Here is a 7,500-nt window from a genome sequence, read left to right on the forward strand (position 1 = left end):
GAAAATCATTCTGAGCCCCCCAAATACAAAACTTGCAAACATTCAGCATATAAACAAAAACCCGAGGAACCACAGACAACTCATCAGCCGAGAAACCAAGAAGCGCATGACGAACCAAGATGGAAGGACAATGAGGAGAAGCCAAGAACGTAATAGACTGAAGCCACGACAAGACACTGAGGCAGAGGACAGTGAAAGAACAAATGTTGAAGAGACTCGAAAGGAGCAGAACAAAAACAAGCACTAGAGAGAGCATACCCAAAGCGGGGAACCCTCCCGGCCGTGTAAAGGACCCGGTGTAAAACTTTCCAACAAGTCAATAACAGGATGATCCAAATCAAAAAAGAAAAGCTGACGCCAAGTGCAAGACCAATAAAGAGAACCAAAGAAAGGAAAGAACGTCTCCTCACAATGAGGAGAGACAGCATTCTCAGACAAAAGAAACAAATAAGCAGATTTTGTAGACAGAGAGGAAACACGATAAAAATCAATACCCAAACCAATACCCAAAGAAAACGCAGTAAGGGATCCTTTACACACCCGCCAAGCAGTCAACAGAGAACAATAGAACGGAGGCAGAGAGTCCGGAGAAAAACAAAGCCAAGCAGAAAAAAAGATATGCGGTGGAGTGGCAAGCAGGGAAAAAACCATGAAAGAGACAGAAGAAGAAGGAAAAGAAAGAAAACGACGAACCCACTGAACATGAAGAGCCATAACCTTACACTGAAAATCAACGACAGAAGGCTAAACCACAACACGATGAGCGACCAAGTCCCGCTTACTGCTCCAGAAAAATTTAAAAATTAATCTATTTAATTCAACACTGACGCACCCGGAAACATGGATAAGAGAGGCCACGTACCACACACGGGAAAGGGCCAAGGCATTGATGACAAGAGCCTTGCCCTTATACAACAAAGAGCCTTGCCGCCAGGAGTTCAAAGCGTTTTCTACCATGGTGATACGCGACCTCCAATTGTTCTCCTCAAGATTGCCCGGACCCAGAAAAACCCCCAACACCTTCACCTTCACCGACGACCAAGTAATGTTAACCGGTGAGTCAGTGCGACCATTCCAACAACCCAACCACAAGCCCTCACATTTGCCATAATTTAGTTTAGCTCCCGAACCCCTCTCATACAAAGAATAAACATCAAAAACAGCCAAAATAGAAGGACAGAAAAAAGAAACAGCATAGTATCATCAGCGTAGGCAGAGACCAAAAGCAAAGAACACTGAGAACCAGGTAGAGACAGACCAGAAATAACACCATTAGAACGTATATTACAAGCAAGAAGCTCAGCCGCTAAAACATAAAGGAGGGGGGACAGGGGACATCCCTGCCTCACCCCACGAGATAACTTAAAAGAATTTGAAAGATAACCATTAACACTACTACTCACATTATTGCTAAATAAAATAACCCACTCAACACCCATAGCATATAAGGTAGAACGAAGGAACGTGCAATCAACCCTGTTGAATGCCTTTTCTTGGTCAAGAGAAAGAAGAGAAGCAGGAGCACCACAAGAAGAGCAAAAATCAACATCACGAAGAAAAGCAACATTTTCACCAATAAAGCGGCCAGGAACACCACAAGACTGATCTTTATCAACAACCAAATGAATAACCTTAAGAAGACGAGTAGCAATGAAACGAGAAGCAATTTTGTAATCGACACTCAACAGGGAGATTGGACGCCAGTTTTTGGGATCAAGACGATCCCCTTTCTTAAAAGATAACGTAATGATACCTCGTCGCTGAGAGTGAGACAAAGAGCCCAAACCAAACGCAGAATTCAAAACACAAACTAAATCAAAACGCAGAACATGCCAAAATTCCATGGGAAGGCCATCACAACCAGGAGGTTTACCACCGGCCGTGCCCTGAAGAGCAGCAAAACACTCCTCCTGGCTGAATAGATTTTTGCACCCCTCACTGTCATGAACAGGAAGAAATGGAAGAAATATCGAAAAGAAGCTGAGCACGAGCATTAGAGTCACAAGGAGCAGCAGAGAAAAGATCCAAATAGAAAGAACGAAATACATCACACAACCCATCCTTATCTGTAACCAAAGTACCATCACTAGCTCTCAGCGCTGAGATATGACAGTCAGTGCCGTTTTTCTTTTCAAGCTGGAACAAGTAAGAAGAGGAGGACTCACCCTCCTCCACCCATCTCGACCGGGCACAAACCAGAGCACGAACACGAGACAGAGTAGAAACATAAACAGGAAGGAAAGAAAGACGACCAGAATTTTATTTATTTATTTATTTTGTGATTCGCCCAAGGGCAGGTGATAATACAATAGGACTCTAGGTCCCCTATATAATGTTAACACCCAAACCCAACCCCGGATGAGAAAGAAAACCTAACCCAAAGTATTCATTAAAAAAATTAAGAACTACAGATAGTCATAGGATTAACTCTTCGACATTTAGGACAAATCAACTTATATGAACGTATATTGTCTTTGTCGAATACTATTTTAAGCCTTTCAACGAAAAAATACTTTAGCTTATTTTTGAAAGAAGAGATGGAAGTCTGCGACTTAATGCTATCTGGTATGGCGTTCCATAAATTGGCTAGGTGATTGAAGAAGGAATCGCGAAACAGACAAGTTTCGCGATTGCTTCTTCAATCGCCTAGCCAATTTATGGCACGCCATAATGAATCAACATGAACTTTTAAATTGGCAGCCAGTTTAGACAGAATATCACGTTCAACTACTTTACTTTTACTACGAGTTACACAATAACTTACACTAATACGTTTAATATGGGATTTACCGCTGTCCCACCAACCAGTGAGGGAAGAATAAGAAGACTGACGAGACTGCTAGTAAAACCAAAAAGTTGAGATGAGATCGATATACTCGGCCTCATTCAAAACAGAAAGATTGAGCTTCCACAACCCCCGACCCGAGGGAGAGAGTTGGGGAGAGCCCATGAGAAAGAGAGAGCACAATGATCAGATAAAGGACATGGTATAATGTCTACAGAAGACACATAAGGCACCCAAGCATATGGACAACCGATGAGGTCAATACGCGATGCAAGGGCCCCATTGGGCTGGAACCAGGTAAAAGCGGAATCATTTAAGTGCCTTTCACGCCAAATATCCACCACACAATAATCCGAAAACATAGCCGACAACAAAGCAGAACTTTCCTGAGAGACATCAAAAGGACAAGACCCGCGGCGATCCCGAACACGGTCCAGGACCGTGTTGAAATCGCCTCACAAAAGAGTAGAAACAGCAGGATCGATAGCATCAACACAACAAACCAAAAAAGCGTCAAGATCTGGATTACAGTTAGGAGCATAAATAGAGGTAACATGGAAAACAGAACCACGAAGACTAAACTCAACCAAGACAAAAGGACAATCGAACTCGCAAACAACAGACCGACACTCCAAAACCGAACGATACAAAACAACCACACCACGAGAATGATTTGTACCAAAAGAACCAGCACACAAATAACCAAATCGAGACAACCAAGAAAGAAGATCACCATTACAGACGGCGTGTCTCCTGTAGACAAACTACCGAAGGAGAGAGATGGAACAACCACTGGAGAAAACCAGGACGCTTGTCACCATCTCTCAACCCATTAACGTTAACAGAAATAACAGTGTGCTCTTTCTGTGCGCCTTCGTGGTTCTCTGCATTGTCGTTTGAGATGTCCGGGTTTGCCACAGTTGAAACACCTGCGAGGTCGGGTTGTCTGCTGTTGTCTTGTCTTTGAGGAGATCTTTGGAAGATGGATGGTGAGTGTGTCTGTGTCCACTCTCGGACGTGTGATGTGATGTAGAATGCTGTTGTAGTGTACCTGTTCGATGAGATGTACTTGGTGGTGTTCTGGATCTGCTTGATACTTGTGAGTGATGTGATGTAGAGTGGTTCGAGTGTTTGTGATATTTTGAATTTGTGTTACTTGAGTGTTTTTTGCGTTTATTTGAGTGTGCTGGTAAGTGTATAGAACGTGATGTACGTGCTTGTGATGAGTGTGATGATGATGATGATGATGATGAAGAATCTGTGGATGATGCACGTGTTTGTCTTGTTTTGTCGTTTGATGGATGTTTTGGAGGTGGTGGAACTGCAGCAGCAGCAGCAGCAGCAGCCTTTTAAGCGTGATGTTATGTTGGGTGAGCATGTGTTGAAGGATGTGTCGTGTGATGTGCTGGCAGTTATTTTTTCGGTGTTGTCTATAGCAGAAACTGGTGTCATTGGTACATCTTGACTTCCAGATGTTGCAATTGCATCCCTTAAACACATTGTATCCGTCTTTTCACATACATCTCTTATGTTTGCAGCGCTTGTGACATTCTCATACTCTTCCTCACTGCTTTGCAAAATTTTGTCTTCATTGTCAACATCGATTGCAGTTGAGAATGGTTTGCTTCCCGACACCTGTAAGTTCAGTTTGGCACTAGTATTAACTGGTTACAATATGATGTCATGTAGATTGAACTTTCACATATGCATATATATATGTCTTTAAATCATGGCACGCTTATTTAATCTGCTAAGTATTACTATTTTGTCTGCAAGGAGGAAATTTCTCTTTAGTCTTTTTTTTTGTGTTTTTTCTTTTTGCCTTTTTCTATCGGTTGTAATTGACTATACACGTCTTCGTCTTCTTGGACAGCAGATGGTGTCTGTGCTTTCGGGGTAGTCGTAGTTATCCTCACACTTGGTCTTTTTTTTTAGCAGGTGGTGGACTAAGGTTCCTCCTCCGACTCAGAGTCGGACTCCGGGGGTAAAACTTTTTTCAGTTTTGGTAGATTTTTGGCCTTAGATTTACCCGAGATACCTGCTTTACCTTTCTGCGTTACTGTAACAGGCGTTTCTTCAGCCTGAGCTCTTTGAAGGCGCGATCTTGCCTTTAGCTCAGAGTACGTTGGAGTACTACTTTGTGGAGGTGATTCTGGCTGAGTTGAACGTCCGTCATCCGGACGGTCACCTAGTTCCTGTAAAAGCTGTTGGAAAGAACATTGTTTTTTTCTTCCCTTTAAAAAGTGGGCTCCACTACTGCTAGAAACAGCTTTTTCCTTCCACCAATTGTTCAAAGACCCTAATGTGGGCTTTTGTTTGAACTCATGGTTAAGCGGCAAATCGCATCTTTGTGCGTACTCTGCAGGGTTTCGCACAGATAGTCGCATTTGCCTGTAATGACTCCCAATAAAATACATGATATGGCCCATCATTTCTAGGCTGTCAAAAATATCATATTTGGACAATTCATCTCTGTCTTCATCGTCATCATCAGTGACGACATAAGTGAGAAGGTCATGTATCATACCTTCCGTTGTCAGATGTCCTGACCTTGTATTGAAATTGGCAATAAGCTCATTGAACCTACGCAATTCAGGCATCACTACTTCAGGGGTTAACCTTTCAAATAGGTGATCTAATTGTTGCAGATTACTGCTGACAGTATTTGCGATTTCACTTAAGGCGACCTGTGGTCGCTTCAGAAACTCACAGTTACACACATTGATGTTTTTTAGACAGTGCTGTTCGGAAGTGTGTTCCGGTTTAACTTTGCCGTATGGTCTCAAGAAAAAACGAGGGAAGTGACTAAAAAAAATCACTCCTTGTTCACCACTTCCGGATGCATATTTACTTGGTGAGGCCATCTGAAAAAGGAAATTAACCTCGTGACTGTTCAACAGGACTATATTGTCTTGGATGGGTTGGCGTCAAGAAATATAAATCTTTGAGATATTGCTACATATGCACTGCCTTCTGGTATGTTGTCACAATCTAACCATAAAACGATTTTCTTTAGATTTTGTCCTTGGATTTTGCAAATGGTGGAAGCGAATGCAGGAACAATGGGATATTTCACAACCATTGTGTTTTCTACTTGAGTAGTGACAGGATATATTGCAGCCACTCGTCCTGTAGACAATTTCAAGAATACAGATTCTCCTTGTATAGTAATTACTGTAGCATGTCTGCCATTGACAACTCCCAACTCTTTGTCTCTGTTTTGCGTTATTATTACTTTCATGTCTTTGTACAGTGGCTGTGGACTGTCGGAATTGTCAAATTGGATGTGTCCAAAATAAGGTTTGTCTCGGAATAAATTGTTAGCTGCTATTCTGTTTACTCTGTTGGCAGCGTTCCGTGAAACTGTTGACATCATTGCATCTGGCATGTTCCTCAAGGACATTATTATTAGGGCCAGAAAGCTTGTGCTTTGAAACCAAACCAGATATTCCTGCACCTCCATAGGGAGGGGAGGTTTACTTTGGGCGGTACACCCATTAACAGAATCATTACTGGACTTAGTTTTATTTTTATTTCTATTTTTCTTTGTCTTAGATTTAGCCTCCGACTGGCCAGTCCCGACAGCACCCTTAGGAACAGAGGCAACACCAGCCTTATTAATATTGTCAGAGCTCTCATTACTTTCCCCATGACCAGATAATACATGACTAATAGTACTTTTACTAGCAGTAAGGCCCTTAACAGGGCCTTAACAGGGCCAGCGCTCACATGAGCGTCACTCACTTTGTCACATGACACATTACTACTTATTTTACCAACAGTACTACTATTTTCACAGTTAACACCCATACTAGTACTCAGCCTAGCTCTATTTTCTGAACAGAGCTGCTGAGACACTCTACTGATACTATTAACAGTACTAGTACTTTCATAATTACTATCTTTACAAGTACCACCAGGCAGTGACGGACAGGGCGCCTTCAAGGCACCGCCGTCAGGCGAACGTTGAGAGTCGGCACTCACACTAGCATTCTTCACAAGCTGCTCTGCAGGGGTTAACTCACTAAACAGGGCATTGAAACTAACATCGCTAGCAGATATACCACCACTACTATTGCTATAAGCAGGAGGGCCAGCGGGAGTCGGTGGAATTACGGAGATGTCAGAACTAGGAAGGACCAAGACTACAGACCCCACCAAAGGCGAAGAGGAGGCACTAGGGAGGGGGGCAGGGGAATATGAAAAGAGATCATCACTCCCGCCCGCCTCCACGTCCTCAGGCGCCTCAGGAGGAGCCAGAGAGTCAGCAGAAGCATCTGAAGACATGCTGTGAGGATCAAGGTCAGAACCAGACTCAGACTCAGAGGTCGCGGACGAGGAAGCCATAGGCGGAGCAGGACCAAGACTCCCACCCACAGGGGAAGCCACAATCGCTGGCAGACCTCAAGCCCTCTGGCAATCCTTCGCGAAATGCCCTTCCTTGCCACACCCTCGGGAACGATCCCAGAATGGGCAGTCAACGGCCTTGTGATTCTCTTTACAAATGTTACATTGTAGGGGCTGACCTCTATATCAGGTAGTAACCCGAAAACCATCAATGAGCATGAACAGAGGAATAGTCTCCTTACAGACCATCTGTACCAGTCTTGTCCCAGTGCTGGAAAGAGCAATCCTCTATCGTGCCATAGGGCCGAAGGGCAAGCTTCACACTTTCCCAAGATCCCTCAAAGTGGAAATGGTGAACTTGAACCAGA

The sequence above is a fragment of the Montipora foliosa genome, chromosome 4 (assembly GCF_036669935.1).
Source record: "Montipora foliosa isolate CH-2021 chromosome 4, ASM3666993v2, whole genome shotgun sequence".
NCBI classification, from domain to species: Eukaryota; Metazoa; Cnidaria; class Anthozoa; order Scleractinia; family Acroporidae; genus Montipora; species Montipora foliosa.